This window comes from Gastrolobium bilobum, unplaced genomic scaffold, assembly GCF_033153095.1.
Source record: "Gastrolobium bilobum isolate Gb01-03AN ecotype WA unplaced genomic scaffold, APGP_CSIRO_Gbil_v1 utg44018, whole genome shotgun sequence".
NCBI classification, from domain to species: domain Eukaryota; kingdom Viridiplantae; phylum Streptophyta; class Magnoliopsida; order Fabales; family Fabaceae; genus Gastrolobium; species Gastrolobium bilobum.
Window position 1 is genome coordinate 173,850 of NW_026895982.1, and position 17,613 is coordinate 191,462.

The following is a 17,613-nucleotide window of genomic DNA, read 5'->3' on the forward strand; positions in this document are numbered from 1 at the left end:
CCTCGAACCAGGCTCTGATACCATAAATGTAACACCCCGTATATATCCGGTAACATTATCATCATATCGTATTAAGCTGTGCTTAATTAAAATGCGGAATTACTTTTTCTTTTCAATTATGATGCCATTAACATTACCAACTTGCTTAATAATCAATTTATTAAAACATCGCCTGTATGTAATTGCAATAAAACAGCTAACTGAAATACCTCATAACATAGATGATATAAGTGTGGCTCTAGTCACGGAACTACAACAATGCAGACCGGACCATCTAACAGTTTATACAACTCCAAACTAAAAGTACTAACAGAAAGTGTCATGGACAATCCCCATGCTCACTCAAATAAGGCAACATGCCCAACATCAGTCTCAACAACAACATATCATAAATAGCGGAAAACATAAACAGCATCCCAAATCCAGTCATTCTAATATAAAGCAGTAAAACATAATTAACTAAGCTCCGGCCTCCTGCCGCCTGAGGCATCAGTACCCATACTACCTGATCCTGAAATAAGCATTCCCCAAACGTGGGGTAAGATCTCTAATCTAGAAATCTCAGTAAGTCAGTGAGTCCTCAAGGATCTTCCACCCCAAGCTCACTTACATGTGCAATATAAGTTCAAAACAGTTTATCATTTATCATTTCAAAAACAATGCAATGCAGCAGATAATCATGCCATGTGTGTCATTACTAATCTACTGGCCAGAGATAGTGCAGGTATACGTCTATCACCTACACACCGTGCAAGTACCACTTGCATTCACCTCGGTACACCATATTGTATGGCGCTACATACTCAGGCTTCCCGTCAAGATGAAACAACACATGCATATTAAAAACCATTACATGTAAAGTTCAATCAACATATCAAATATCTAAAAGCATGTAAACAACATGCATAAACCATACCCCCATGGGACATGGTGGAACCACAACATGGCTAAACCGAGGACACGAAAGCTTACCTTGCAAGCTAACTCAAAAAGCCAAGAGTCCACAGCTCAAAGTCCAAACACAGCAGATTCACAATCTGTTATGGACCAACAATACATCAACAACATGCACCACAAGCATACAATATTAAGACAACGCCTTTTCATTACGTTTTCAAGTCTTAAAGCTTCTAACAAAGCCACAAGCCCTTAATCCATTAAATACAGAAGTTCAACTTCATCAAACTAGGGTCCACAAACCCCCAATAGCCTACTGTACACACAGCACAACTGTTGTTCTGCGAAAACCCAGAATATCCGGATATCTCACTGTCCATATCCGGATATGCAATATCCGGATATAGAGATTCACATATCCGGATATCTAATATCCGGATTTCCCAAAACCACGTATCTGGATATCCAATATCTGGATATCAGTTCGACAAATATCCGGATATCTCACGACAGAATGCAGTTTCTGCATTTTCGTGAAGATATCCCAAAAAGGTTCCCTTTTTACCGATTTTAAACACCTAATCATGCATTTCTAGATGTGTTAAGCCTCACCCAACAACAAGTTATCATCTTTTAACCTTAACATGCATCAGGCTTTCATTTTTAAGCATTAAACTCATGATTAAAGGTTGGTATACATACCAAAGGCCAAAACAGAAGAAGAGGCTGCTCTTTGGAGCTCACAATCAGTCCCTCAAGACTGACTCAACAAGGTGCACGAAAATGGATCAACAAGCTTGGACCTTTCAACACAAAGGAAGCTTCTTGGACCTCACAATGCCAAAACAAAGGCTTCCACACACAACCAACCCAAGTCAGCCTCAAAACCTCACACACAGCAGCTCTCTCAACTCAGAAAAGACCAGCAATAGAGTCCCAAGGCTAGCTCTCACCCTCACCAAGTATATCCCAAGTGAAAGTGTAAAGAAAATCAAGAAAGGAAGTGTCTTGGACCCAAAATGGAGAAGAAACCCCACAAGTCAGCCAAGCTGATCAGCCACCCTCACACACTCACGTAGAGAAACTGTTTTTTAGGGTTTTGTGCCCTTACAAAGGGTATATATAGCCCAAGCCACTTAAACACACAGTGTTAACTTTAATTGCTACACTTAGCATTTTAATCCCAAACTTTGGATTATGAAACTACATAATTTTCTAAGATTTATCATATTTTTCTTATAATTTTCTGAGCACTTTTCCGGTACGCGCTTTTCTAAGCCAGTACCGGTTTCCAGCACCAGTTCTCATTATCTGGACTTGAAACTCGTTTTACAAGTCCTACATATTATTCTAGTAATTATCATGCACTTACATTAATTTTCCGGGATACTTTTTCGGCACGCATTTACACCGACTAGCAGAACCGGTATCTGCATTTTTCTTCCGAAAAGCGACTTTCAGTATTCTTAATCACTTATTACGATTATTAAGCCTCAAAAATAATTATTAGGGTCAATTATGGAATCATTTCCTAATTTCGCATAATTAATTAATTAAATACCTTAATTAACGGTGCGGGTTCTTACATTGAACAGAGCTAAAATCAAAAAAATACAACCATCTAATCTCAGGAGGGGGAAACTGAAATACAGTAAAATCTTCTAGATCCGAATTCTCCAGCGGAAGATTAGCTAACCAGTCTGCACAAATATTACCTTCCCTGTAAGTATGTAACAATTGAACCGACCAATCTTTTAAAAGTCATTCCCGTATACGAGTCACTAAATGAGACTCACAGGATGCATCACCTGGTTTGGTGAGCAAAGTGATAGCATAAGCTGAATCACTTTCTCCACCCACCCACCCAAGCTCTCTCCAGCCCTTTCATAATACCCCACAATTCAGTAGTAATTGCATTGCAATAACCCACCCTGTAAGAGAAAGCTTCCAACCATTTACCATCTGGACCACGAATCAGACCACCACAAGCAGCTTTACCCGGGTTACCTCTGGAAGCCCCATCAGTATTTATTTTGATCCACCCATGCTCAGGAGGCTCCCATCTAATCATGATTACTGGAATAGATCTATCATAAATCCTATTATTACCTGATTCACAAGCTAAAAACCCCTCCTTAGCATAAGAGATTATAATCTCAATCTTATACCTGCTATCAATTCCTCCTGCAGCGTGGACAATTTCATTTCTCCATGACTAAGCTTTCCAACACATAACACCAAATAACAACGTTCAGTACAAGTTGGAACAACCGGTTGAGTAGTTCTTTAAATTAGCCATTACCCAATCCTGCAGGTTAAGATCAAAAAAGGAAGAACCAGCCAATTGGGGAGACAACTTTAACCAAACATTTCTAATTAAAGAGCAGTCTCTTAATAAATGTAAAGTGCTTTCAAATTCTTGATTGCAAATTGGGCAAATTGCATCACCCAAATTAATTTTATTTAATCTGCTCTTAGTTGGCAATTTATCATGTCCCACCTTCCATAACAATAATATATTTCTTTGAGGTCCCATCCAATTCCATATTGCTTTCCACAACTCAGGAATTTTACTCTGCATATCAGAATCCGAGAATGCAGTATACAAACCTTTAACTGTTATTCGAGGAAAACCAGGGACACGCCAAGACAACCTATCAGCACCATCACTGCGATTTGGAGGAAGAAAGCTTCTGATTTGGTTGATAACCTCTTGTGGAAGCCACCTTCTGAGCTCCTCCACCTTCCAATTACCTTGCTCATTCACATAATAATTCACTATTTTATTAACATCCTCCCACTCAATTGGATGAACAGCTTGGTCAAGAAGTCTCCCTGAGTTGCTAGCCCATTTGTCTTTCCAAAAAAAGAGTTGAATTACCATCACCAATCTCCCACACTAATAGCTCTTCTAGCTTTTTCCAGCTATTACAAACTTGCTTCCAAGTTTTAGAATCCCCTGTTTTCGATATGAACATGTTAACCCCATCTCTACCATGAGCATATTTTTCTCGGAGCACTTGAACCCAAAGAGCATTAGGCTGAGAAAAAATCTCCCCAGCTAGCTTAGCCATGAAAGCCTCATTCATGATGTGTAGCTTCTTTAAGCCTAGCCCACCTTTAATCTTTGGCTTTGTAATTGTTTCCCAATCAACTAGATGCATATGTTTTTTACCCTATTTGTCATCCCAAATAAACTTTCTTTGAATTTTTTCTATTTCCATACACACAGATTTAGGAAGACCACCTGCTTGCATTTGAAATTAAGGAATAGTAGCAAGGACTGACTGAGAAAGAGTAATTATACCTGCTTGAGACAAACAATTTGACTTCCAACCATTTAACTTATCATTAACTCTGTCCACTGTTGCCTTGTATGATTCTTTTCTTACTCGGTCGTGTTGCATCCAAGCCCCCAAGTATCTCCTTACATTTTTAACCCTATTGAAATTACAAATTTCTGATATACTTCTTGCCACATCTTCAGAGGTATTCTTTGAAAAGAAAATATGTCTTCTGAACACTAACTTTTTGACCTGAGATTTATCCAAATAAATCTAAGCACTTTAAAATTACCTGAATTTGATCTATTTTTCCTCCGCAAAAAGCATTAAATCATCAGCAAACATTAAGTGAGAAATTTGAGGGCCCTCCTTCCCAATTCTGATAGGATTCCACAAACCCCCTTTGACTGCTGTATCCACTATATGAGATAATTTTTCCATTCCCATTACAAAAAGATAAGGTGAGAGTGGATCTCCCTGTCTTATGTCTCTGGAAGGCTGAAAATCCTCTGTCAAATTTCCATTCCACAAGATACTAATTTTAAGAGAAGAGATAACTTGCATTATAATGTCCACCATCTTCCGGGGTAAACTCATTTCCTGCATAGTATTCTTCCCTCTCATCCGATGCATTGTATGAATGGTTTCTTGGGCAATTATGATATTATCTTGAATATGCCTATAGTGGACAAAGTTGGCCTGAACAGGGGAAATCATCTTCATCATTATTGGCCTTAACCTCAACACCAGAATTTTTGTTATTATTTTATAAATAACCGGACAAAGGGAGATGGGCCTAAACTGGCTTATATGAGAGGTGATTGACTCTTTGGGATAAGAACCAGTAGTGTTGAATTGATGGACGAGATAATTTCAGGGTATTCCCAAAAAGAATTTTCAAGATTACACACCTGATCCTTCACCATTTCCCAATTTCGCTGGAAAAATATTGCAGGGAAACCATCTCTACCTAGGGCTTTGAGGCTGCCCATGTCAAAGATTGCACAATGAATTTCTTGTTGAGAAGGCCATTTATCCATATTCAATTTGTCCTCATGAGACATCTGAGGCCATAAATTTTCTGAATTCAACCATCTTCTATTTGTATTCTCCTCAGTAAAAAGCTTCTGATAAAAATTGCAGGCATTGTTCTTCAGCTCCTCCGGACTTGCAATCCATCTATTCTCATTGTAAGAACCCGCACCGTTAATTAAGGAAGTTAATTAATTAATTATGTAAAATTAGGAAATAATTCCATAATTGACCCTAATAATTATGAGAAGGCTTAAATAATTATGATAAGTGATTAATAATGCTGAAAGTCGCTTTTCTGAAGAAAAGTACAGATATCGGTTCTGCTACTCGGTATAAATGCGTATCGATGAAGTATCTCAAAAAATTATAAAAAGTGTGTATATGTCACTAGAATAATATATAGGACTTGTAAAACAAGTTTTAAGTTAAAATAATGAGAAATGGTGCCAGAACTGATACTGGCTATGGAAAAGCGCGTACCAGAAAGGTGCTGTGAAAAATCATATAAAAATATGATTAATCTTAGAAAAATGAGTAGGTTCAGATTCCAAAGTTGGAGATTAAAATGCTAAGCGTAGCTATTATTGTTAATACTGGGTGTTTAAACTAAAACTGCCTATATATATATGCTCTTTTGGCACTAAACCCTAGGTATCATTTCTGTTGCTACGTGAGTGAGTGGCTGATCAGTTTCCCTTCACTGTTCCATTTCCTTCTCTTCCCCTTTTGTGAGCCAAGATACCATTTTTCTTCCTCTTCCCTTCACCTAAACACTCTAGCTTGTGGGAGTTGGTCTTGTGAGGGTGATGGGTGTCTCATTTCTGAGATTGTGGCCTCTGTGGAGAGGTGGAGTTGCTGTCTTGGAGCTGTTTTCTTGGGGTTTGAGGTGGTGTGAGCCTTGTTCATACCATTGGAGGCTCCAAGAAGTCTTTTTGTTGGTGAAAGGTTTAAGCTTTTGGTGTTAATTCATGGCTTGGCAAAGTCAGTGTTGTTGTGCTGTCTAGAGGACCCCTAGTGTGTCTCATTTTCGGAGTTTAGGAGCCTTAGAGGTATTCATGATCACCTCTTTGTCATTTTGAGGTTTTAAGCTTGTTTAATCGGTTAAAAAGTAAAACTTGGATCTTTAAATTAAAGGAGTGTGTTTATGAGTTCTTAACATGCTTATGGATATCTGTTTATGGAGTCATTGGACTCCAAATCATGTTTGGACCATTAAAAACGGGATTATGCAGAAGTCTGTTCGAATTTCTGCATTCTGATGGAGAAGTATTCGAATACTTTTCGTGTAGTATTCGAATATTTGTCCTCTGGTAATCGAATACTCCTTGCTGGAGTATTGGGATACTTTTCTGGGAAGAAAAGTATTCGGATACCTTTGAAGAAGTATTCGAATACTGGAGAGTATTCGAATACAATGAGTTTTGGTATTCGAATACTGTGGTATTCAGATACTTGAGGTGTTGGTATTCGAATACCTTGTGGTATTTGAATACTTTAGTGAAAGTAATCGAATACTTTCTGGAGAGCTGGAGTATTAGAATACTAATCGTGTAGTATTCGAATACCTCCTGCAGAAACAACATGAAATAAGTTAAAATGAGCTAGGAAGCCTTAATCACTTAATGTAATCTTGAGCAATGATTATTGATGATTAATTATTGTATAAACAGATTGTGATTGTGCTGTTTGTGGGCCTTGAGCTTGTGTGGACTCTTGGCTTGGATTGTTAGCTTGCAAGGTAAGCTTTTGTGTCATCGGTTTAGCCATTGTGTGGTTCCACTATATGCATACTGTGTTTACATGCTTCGATAATTGAAAATGTTGTTGAGCTTTATGTGCAAGGGCTTTTAATATGCAAGTGTTTTTCCACTTAGACGGTTAGCCTGAGTATGTGGCGTCATACAAGAGGGTGACATTGTGGGTGGGTGCAAGTGGCGTCTTGCACTAGTGTGGGTAATTGACGTATTCCTACATTTCTCTGGCCAGTAGATTAGTTATAACACACATGACATGATTATCTGCTGCATTGCACTATTTTGGAACTTATAATGTTTAACTATTTTTGGAACTTATATTGCACATGTAAGTGAACTTGGGGTGGAAGATCCTTGAGGACCCCTTGACTTACTGAGATTTCTGTTTAGAAATCTCACCCCACGTTTGGGGCGCTTATTTCAGGTTCAGGTAAGCTAGGGGTTGAGACCTCTAGCGGCAGGAGGCCGGAGCTTAGTTGATTGATGTTTATCTCTTATGCTGACTATGCTTGGATGTTGGTTTATGTCTATTGATATCATGCTTATAGCTTCATTTGATGTTATTGTTGAGACTCTGTTGCTTATGCTGCTATTTGGTGAGCATGGGAATTGTCCATGCCACTTTGACTTGACTTTATGATTTTAGTTTTGAGTAGTATTAATGTATCAGGATGTTTTGTTATGAGTGTTGTCTATGTGTTCTCTTTATTGGGTTTTGCTATGATGATGCATATGTGACCATATTGCGTGGGCCTGATCAACTCATTTATTTGTGTAACTTGTGCAGAGTCATGGTACTACCCCAGAGGAACCGAGACACTAGTGGGGATCAACCTGATCCTGTCCTGGCTGCATTGGCTGATATGCAGGCGGCTCGTCTAGCCGACCAGGAGGCCATGAGAATGGAAAACTAGGCTATGCTAGACGCCGTCAGAGAGGCGAACAGGAAAGCCACTGAGGATGTTTTGGAGGCAAATCGTCTGGCAAACATGACTATGATGAGGGTCATGTTGGAAGAGATGAGGGCTGGTCCTGCTGTTGGTCAGTTCCCTCCGCCACCACCTCCACCGCCACCACTACCTCCACCCAGTCTGTAGGACGAGAGCCAGAGCCACGTTGAGGGCACTAGTCATACTACTGGGGTGATGGAACCCTATGTGGAGCCTGCTGAAGACCGTGATGTGATTGACCGTCGGCTTAATGCTTTTCGCAAGCATAAGCCCCTACCTTTGATGGGTCTTATGATCTTATTCCTGCGGCGAGATGGCTACAGGCGTTGGACAAGATCATCTGGGTCATGCAGTGTACTGATCCGCAGAAGCTGATGTTCGCCACGTACATGCTGGAGAGCGAAGCCCATGAATGGTGGATGAACACCTCTGATGCTTTTGAGATGCAGGGTCATGTTATGACATGACCATTCTTCGAGGATTACTTTCTGGGTCGGTACTTCCCTTATGATGCGCAGGAGAAGAAGCAAGAGGAGTTCGACAGGTTGGTGCAGGACTCGTTGTCTGTTGACGAGTACCTGGCAAAGTTTAATGAGATGGTGAAGTTTGCACACTTTCGGATGGCTATGCCTACTCCGACCTTTTTGGCTGCTAAGTTCCGTAGGGGACTTAGCGAGGAGATAACGGTTCCTCTTGCTGGAGCGGCTTCGAGAGACTTCGGGACACTAGTGCAGCAGTGTCGGGACATCAAGGATGTCTGTATCACGAGTAAGGCCAAGAGGGCCAAGATTGCTGAGACGAAGGGAATGCGCAGTTCCACTTCCTGGAAAGACATGAAGTTTGCTGGAAAGGGCAAAGGGAAGCAGTTTGCAGCTAGGCAGGCGCCTGGTCAGTTCAAGAGGACTTCTGCGCAACAGGGAGGTTTTGCTAGGCTTCCTTCCACTCCTAGGTGTTCGGGGTGTGGGAATGAGCATGCAGGACGTTGTGCTACTGGGCAGCTGAACTGTTTTCACTGTGGCAAGGAGGGCCACTACTCTAGAGATTGTCCATCGTCAACGGCGAGAGCTGCTGCTGTTTAGGCAGTTCCACTATAGATGGTACCCCTTCCACCTACTTCGGCACCTGCAGTGCCACATGCTTCAGGACGTGTGTACACCTTAGATCGCCAGCAGTCGGACCGAGCTCCGAACCTTGTTAGAGGTACTGTCTTCATTGGTGGATTTGTTGTTGATGCTTTGTTTGATTCCGGGGCTAAGCATTCCTTTATTGTTACCCCGATTGTTGTGGGGCTTGAGTTGTCCATGTCTGTGCTTTCTCCACCGTTATGGGTGACCACCGCCACGGGAGAGAAGTGTGATTCTACCACTGTTCATCGCAATGTAGCATTTCAGTGGGATAGCCGTGAGTTCTCGGTAGATCTGATAGGATTGCCGATGGCTAATTTGGAGATTATTCTGGGCATGGATTGGTTGTCCAGAAATTTTGTGATGATTGACTGTTGTGCCAAGCGAGTGATGATGTCTCCGTGTTATTCCACAGCCAGTTCCTCACCATATATTTCATTGCTGTAGGCTAGGAGAGCCTTGAGAGCAGGGGCATTTGGTTGTGTCATGTTGGGAGGTTTGGTGAGTGAGACACAGGAGGATATCACTGGCATTCCTGTGGTGGGGGAATTCCTCGAGGTGTTTTCTGAGGAGATTCTTGAGTTTCCGCCGCAACGGGAAATAGAGTTCTCCATAGACTTGTTGCCTGGTGTGAGGCCTATTTCATTAGCTCCATATCAGATGTCGCCACCGCAGTTGGCTGAGCTGAAGAAGCACATTGAGGATCTTTCAGCGAAAGACTTCATTCGACCGAGTGTGTCTCCAAGGGGAGCACCAGTCATCTTCGTGAAGAAGAAGGACGGGACTATGCGATTGTGCACCGACTACAAGAAGTTGAACAAGGTGACGATCAAGAACGAGTATCCCCTTCCGCGTATTGATGATTTGGTGGATCAGCTCAGGGGTGCTTGTGTGTATTCGAAGATTGATCTTTGGTTCGGATATCATCAGATTCGGGTGAAGCCGGAGGATGTCCCTAAGACCGCGTTTCATTCGAGATACGGTCACTTTGAGTATTTGGTGATTCCTTTTGGACTCACAAATGCACCCGCAGTGTTCATGGATTACATGAACCAGATTTTCCAGCCGTACCTGGATAAGTTTGTGATCGTCTTCATTGACGATATCTTGATTTACTCCAAGACGGAGGAGGAGCATGCAGAGCATCTGAGGATTGTGTTGCAAGTGCTGAAGGAGAAAAAGCTTTATGAGAAACCTTCGAAATGTGAGTTTTGGCTCAAATCTGTGAAGTTTCTTGGGCATGTGATTTCTGCTGAGGGAGTTGCAGTGGATCCTAACAAGATTGAAGCTGTGTTGGATTGGGAGATGCCCAAGACAGTTACCGAAGTGAGGAGTTTCTTGGATTTGGCAGGTTACTACCAGAGGTTCATCAAGGGATTCTCCACGATTGTTCTTCCACTGACTCGCCTTACCCGGAAAGAGACTCCGTTTGTATGGACTCACGAGTGTGAGTAATGCTTTCAGGAGTTGAAGGAGAGATCGACGACCGCACCTGTGTTGATCCTTCCTGATCCTGATGAGCAGTTTGAGCTTTACTATGATGCTTCTGGAAAGGGGCTGGGTTGTGTTTTGATGCAGACCGGTAGAGTTGTTGCTTATGCTTCGAGGCAGTTGAAGCATCATAAGGAGAACTACCTGACTCATGATTTGGAGTTGGCTGCGATTGTGTTTGCTTTCAAGATTTGGAGGCATTATCTGTTTGGTATGCAGTTCGCCGTGTTCAGTGACCACAAGAGTTTGAAGTACTTGTTTGATCAGAAGGAGCTGAACATGAGGCAAAGGAGATGGATGAAGTTTCTGAAGGACTACGACTTTGAGTTGAAGTATCATCCTGGCAAAGCCAATGTGGTAGTTGATGCTCTGAGTCAGAAATCTGTGAATCTATCCAGTTTGTCGATTGGTGACTTTGATGCTATCGAGAAGTTTCGAGATCTGACAGTGACTTCCTTGTTTGGGGGTGCACTTCTCGAGATGAAGACAATGAGAGTCAAGAATGAGCTTATGGAGAAGATCCAGGATGCGCAAGTGCAGAGAGTGCCTGGACTACGTGAAGAACCAAGACAGTGTGTCTTGGAATGAGGATGGACTTTTGTTGTTCCAAAAGAGGATTGTTGTTCCTCGAGGCCCTTTGACCGAAGAGGTGATGCCTGAGGCCCATAACGGCCAGTTCACAATTCACCCTGGTGCTACGAAGATGTATCAGGACTTGAAGCGAACTTTCTGGTGGCCGGGTATAAAGAAGGACATAGCTGTGTATGTGTCCAAGTGTTTGATTTTCCAGAAGGTGAAGATTGAACATCAGAAGTCGTCTGGTAAGCTTCAACCTCTTGAGAATCCGGAATGAAAATGGGAGAGCATTTCCATGGACTTCGTGGTGGGTTTGCCGAAGACTCAGGTTGGTTGTGAATCTATCTGGGTCATTGTGGACAGACTGACGAAGTCTGGCCATTTTCTTCCAGTGAATGTGAGCTTCATTACTGAGCAGTTGGCCAAACTGTATGTTTGCGAGATTGTGAGGCTTCACGGGGTGGCTGAGAGTATCATCAGTGATAGGGACCCGAAGTTCACATCTCGATTCTGGGAGGCGCTGCAAGGAGCTTTTGGTACTCAGTTGAGATTAAGTACAACCTATCATCCTCAGACTGACGGACAGACTAAGCGGACCATCCAGACCTTGGAGGACATGTTGGGGGCTTGCACTATGGAGTAGGGTTCAGCATGGGATAGGTACCTGCCATTGGTGGAGTTTTCGTACAACAGCTTCCATGCTAGCCTGGGCATGGCACCCTACGAGGCATTGTATGGTAGGAGATGTCGGACTCCTACCTGCTGGTCTGAGGTTGGAGATAAGGAGTTGTTTGGCTTGGGCTTTGTCCAAGATACTACCCAGCAGATCTAGATGATCCGAGAGAAACTGAAGTAGGCGCAGAATTTCCAGAAGAGCTACTATGATATTAAGCATCGTCCACTGGAGTTCAATGAGCGCGAGCACGTGTTTGTGAGACTTTCACCTGTCATCGGTGTTGGTCGGGCCCTCGGAGTAAGGAAGCTTAGCCCGAGATTCATTGGGCCATACCAGATCCTTGGTAGAGTAGGACCTGTTGCTTACCGGCTTGCCTTACCTCCGAACTTGACCAACATCCACGACGTATTTCACGTGTCTCAGCTTCGGAAGTACATAGCAGATCCTTCGCACGTGGTGCAACCTAATGATGTCGAGGTTTGGGAGAACCTACAGACTCCCGTCAGACCACTTAAGATTCTCGATCGTGGCGAGAAACAGCTGAGGATCAAGATCATTCCGATGGTCAAAGTGCAGTGGACCGGAAGAACTCCTGAAAAGTGTACTTGGGAGCGAGAGGACGAGCTTCTCCGGCAGTATCCCGACTTCCGAGACAGGTATATTCTGATTTTGAGGAGAAAATCCTAAAAATGTGGGGTGAATGTTGTAACAGCCCCAAACCCTGTAGCATGATATTGTCCGTTTTGCCCTCGGGCTCACGGTTTTGTTTCTTGGGACACCCCACAAAGGCCTCACACTAGAAGAGGTATCCACACCTTTATAAGGCATGCTTCGTTCCCCTCTCCAACTAATGTGGGACATTACATCCTCCCCCACTGGGAATACAGCGTCCCCGCTGTACACACCGGTCCAGGGCCAGGCTCTGATACCAAATGTAACAGCCCCAAACCTTGTAGCATGATATTGTCCTCTTTGCCCTCGGGCTCACGGTTTTGTTTCTTGGGACACCCCACAAAAGGCCTCACACTAGAAGAGGTATCCACACCCTTATAAGGTATGCTTCGTTCCCCTCTCCAACCGATGTGGGACATTAGGGTGAGGCCTTTTGTGGGGTGTCCCAAGAAACAAAACCGTGAGCCCGAGGGCAAAGAGGACAATATCATGCTACAGAGTTTGGGGCTGTTACATTTGGTATCAGAGCCTGGCCCTGGACCGGTGTGTACAGTGGGGACGCTGTATTCCCAGTGGGGGAGGATGTAATGTCCCACATCGGTTGGAGAGGGGAACGAAGCATGCCTTATAAGGGTGTGGATACCTCTTCTAGGGTGAGGCCTTTTGTGGGGTGTCCCAAGAAACAAAACCGTGAGCCCGAGGGCAAAGCGGACAATATCATGCTACAGGGTTTGGGGCTGTTACAAATGTAAGAACCCGCATCGTTAATTAAGGAAGTTAATTAATTAATTATGTGAAATTAGGAAATGATTCCATAATTGACCCTAATAATTATGAGAAGGCTTAAATAATTATGATAAATTATTACTAATGCTGAAAGTCATTTTTTTGACGAAAAGTGCAGATAACGGTTCTGATACTCGGTATAAATGCGTACCGATGAAGTATCTCAGAAAATTATAAAAAGTGTGTATATGTCACTAGAATAATATATAGGACTTATAAAACAAGTTTCAAGTTAAAATAATGAGAACTGATGTCAGAACTGATACTGGCTATGGAAAAACGCATACCAGAAAGGTGCTGCGAAAAATCATATAAAAATATGATTAATCTTAGAAAAATGAGTAGGTTCAGATTTCAAAGTTGGAGATTAAAATGCTAAGCGTAGCTATTATTGTTAATACTGGGTTTTTAAACTTAAACTGCCTATATATATGCTCTTTTGACACTAAACCCTAGGTATCATTTCTGTTGCTACGTGAGTGAGTGGCTGATTGATAACACATATTTTGTTACACTTATTTGTTACTCTTGATTAGTATTTTTAGGATTTATTTGAATAAAATAATGATTGTTAGAGTTAATTTAGGTTTTTAGTTTTTAATTGGGTTTAATTTATTTTCGTCAGAATTTTTCAGCTTTATGTTACTTCTGTATTTTGGCCATATCTCGGTCCATAGTTGTCGGATTGACTCTGTTCTTGTTGGGTTTTTCAGATAACACAGAGAGCTACAATTCTTATGCAGAGCTATAAGCCCAATTCGGACTAGAAGCTGGTCGAATTCGGACACCAAGTTGGACGCGTTTTGCTGAAGTTTTGTTTGACTATTGGGCTTGTAATTTAAATTAAAACCCAATTACTTAAGTGGCCCAAAGCCAAGTTTTATTATTTCATTTTATTTTATTCGGTTTTTTTATTTTATGTTTGGGCTGAAGCAATGAAACCCTAGCCGTCCTGCGTGACGGCTATTTAAAGGGGACTCTAGGAAACCCTTGGGAGTTAGTTTTTACAACAGAGAAGTTCTCTCTGAGTTTTTATTCAATTGCGTTCTTCATCTTTTTTCTTCTTCTTCTTTTTTTCATTTCAATTATGTTTACCTTAGCCATGCGAGGCTAAGAACCTTTTAATCAACCTAAGGGTAATGGATTCCATGGATTGGTCTTGAGGATCTGCGTTTATTTCAAATCAGTTTTGTTTCCCTTCCCAACTCAGATTGATATCGTGCGATCGTGGATATTCAATCTGAGGTTCGCGATTGCGATTATGAAAAGGGATTAATCATCAGATTTGATGATTAGGTTGATTGACCCTATGACCTTAAATCAAGCGGGCTGATACTCTGCGATTGTATGAGTAGAAGCATCGTCTTTGATCAAATGCTAAGCGATCGCTTAGAGAGGGTTGTCAATTGGAAATAAGGATTCTGATCCGATTGACAAATCAATCACGATTCTGATATCTTCTTATCCGAGAAAAGACGTCCATGGAACCCAAACCTTAGGTTGGTTATTTTTAATTACGAATTTTTATTCCAAATTTATATTCTGCCTCTTTAATTATTGAATCAAAATCTAAAACCCCCCTTTTAATTTTCTGTTCTCATAAGCGATTTTAACCAAAACAATTTCCTTGAGAGACGACTTAGGGTTTCCACTTTACTGCAAATTTTCTGAACCCTAATTAAAAAAATAATTTTTAATTTGCGCGAGTTCGACAGCTCGTGTCAAATTTGGCGCCGTTGCCGGGGAAATTGCATCGGTCTAAATCGTTTTCTAATTCTTGATCATCTTCTTTTTCTTTAATTTTCGTTTCTGAAAAAAAAATAAAAAAAAAAATATATATATATATATTTTTTTTGTGTCTTATCGTACGTTTCGTGATTTTACTGCTGTATGCTTTGCCTATGATGCATAACTAGGAGTAATACCAGTGTTGATGATTTATATGCATATGACCCTGAGATAGATAGATCATTGCATGCTGCTAGTAGAGCTCGTAGGTTGACTTACAGTAGAGTTGTTCCTGAGCATACCTTAGAGTCTGTTGAGTCTATCGAGTCTGTTTGTTCGAGTCCTTTACATAGTGTTTATTCGTTTGGTCATTTATTTGATTCTGAAATCATGGGTGATAGAACACTTAAGCAATTGGCTGCTCCTAATGTTGATAATGAGCAGCCCTTGTGTATTCGTTATACTAATCCTGTTGTACCTTTTGAGCTTAAGTCTGGACTAATACACTTGCTGCCCAAGTTTCATGGTCTTGCAGGTGAGGATCCCCACAAACATCTGAAGGAATTTCATATAGTCTGCAGCACTATGAAGCCAACAGGGGTGGATGAGGAACAAATCAAGCTGCGTGCTTTCCCTTTCTCTTTGGACAGTGGAGCTAAGGACTGGTTGTACTACCTGCCACCTTCCTCCATTGTAAGCTGGAATGACATGGCCAGATTGTTTCTGGAGAAATTCTTCCCTTCATCCAGGGCCACTTCAATCAGAAAGGAGATCAGTGGCATAAGGCAAGCTAATGGGGAGAACATGCATGAGTATTGGGAGCGATTTAAAAGGCTTTGTTCAAGCTGCCCACACCATCAAATTCCAGACAATCTCCTGCTTGTTTACTTCTATGAAGGGCTGCTGCCTATGGATAGGAACCTTCTGGATGCAGCTAGTGGAGGAGTCCTGAGCAATAAAACACCTAATGAGGCCAAGGAGCTGATTGCTGAGATAGCTGCTAATGCTCAACAATTTGGCACTAGAGCAAGCAGCAGTGCAGTGTTCCAAGTGCAAACTTCTCCAATGCAAAATCCAATAGTGGCAGCAGCAGGAGCATCAAGCACAGATAACCAGAGAATAGAGAACAGGCTTGATGAGTTGACATCAATGGTGAGGCAGTTGGCAGTGACACAGACAGTGCAACCTTCTGCTCAACAGACAAACAACCCGTGTGGCATCTGTTGTGATCCTTCTCATCCCACGGATGCTTGTCCTTCCTTACATGACAGCGGTTCCCAAGTTGACCAGTCTGTTGCTGCAGTTTTTCCTGAAAATCCACAGCACCAGCACCAGCAGCAAAATAATCCATTCTCCAACACTTACAATCCTGGCTGGAAGAATCATCCCAACCTCATATGGAACCAGAATCAGCAAAATGTTCCATATCAGAGTCAACAAAATTTACCATTCCAGCAGAGGCAGCAGTTTGTGCCTCCACAACAGAGGCAAAATTTTCAACAATTTGCCCCTCAGCAGCCAATGCAGCAGCAGCCACCAGTGCAGCAGCAAGCTAGTAGCAATGGCCCTTCTTTGGAGGATTTAATGAAACAGATGGCCACTAGCAATCTGCAGTTCCAGCAGAGGACTGAGTCTTCCATTCAGAATCTGCAAACACAGATTGGCCAACTTGCAACATCAATGAGTCAGAATCAACAAGCAAGTGGTAGCTCCCTTCCATCACAGACAGTTCCAAATCCAAAGGGAACCGGCAATGTTAGTGCCATCTCTCTGCGGTCTGGCAAGCAACTGGAGGAACCAAACCAATCTGCTGTTAAGTCATCTCAAGGAGGTGACACTGGTTCAAGGAAGCAAAATACTGATACTTCTGATGTCCACATCCCGTTACCTTTTCCTCAAAGAGCCACTCAGTCTAAAAAGCAAGCAGCAAAAGCTCAAGATAAAGAGATTCTTGACACCTTCAGAAAAGTAGAGGTCAATATCCCACTCTTGGATGCGATTCAGCAAATTCCAAGATATGCTAAGTTTCTGAAGGAGTTATGCACCAACAAGAGGAGGCTGAAAGGAGATGAACGAGTCAGCGTCAGCCAGAATGTGTCAGCACTCATCCAGCCCATGCCCAAGAAGTGCCAAGATCCAGGGACATTTACTATCCCTTGCATTATTGGAAATTCTATTTTTCATGATTGTATGTTAGACTTAGGAGCATCCATTAATGTTATGCCTGAATCTGTGTATAAGTCTCTTGGTCTTGGTCCCTCGCGTGCTACTGGTATTGTTGTTCAGTTAGCCAACAGGAGTAGTGTTCATCCTTCTGGTGTAGTTGAAGATATATTAGTTAGGGTGAACAATCTGATTTTTCCTGCTGATTTCTATGTCTTAGGGATGGAGGGTGAGATTCCTAGTAGTACAATTATACTTGGTAGACCTTTCATGAAAACTGCTAGGACTAAGATAGATGTGCATGCTGGTACTCTTTCCTTAGAATTTGGTGATAGCATGGTTAATTTTAATATTTTTGATGCCATGAAATTTCCTAGGGAAGAGCATTCTATTTTCTATATGGATGTAATTGATGAAATGATGGATGATATCTCTACTGACTTAACTGCTGAATATCCAGAATTATCATCATTACTT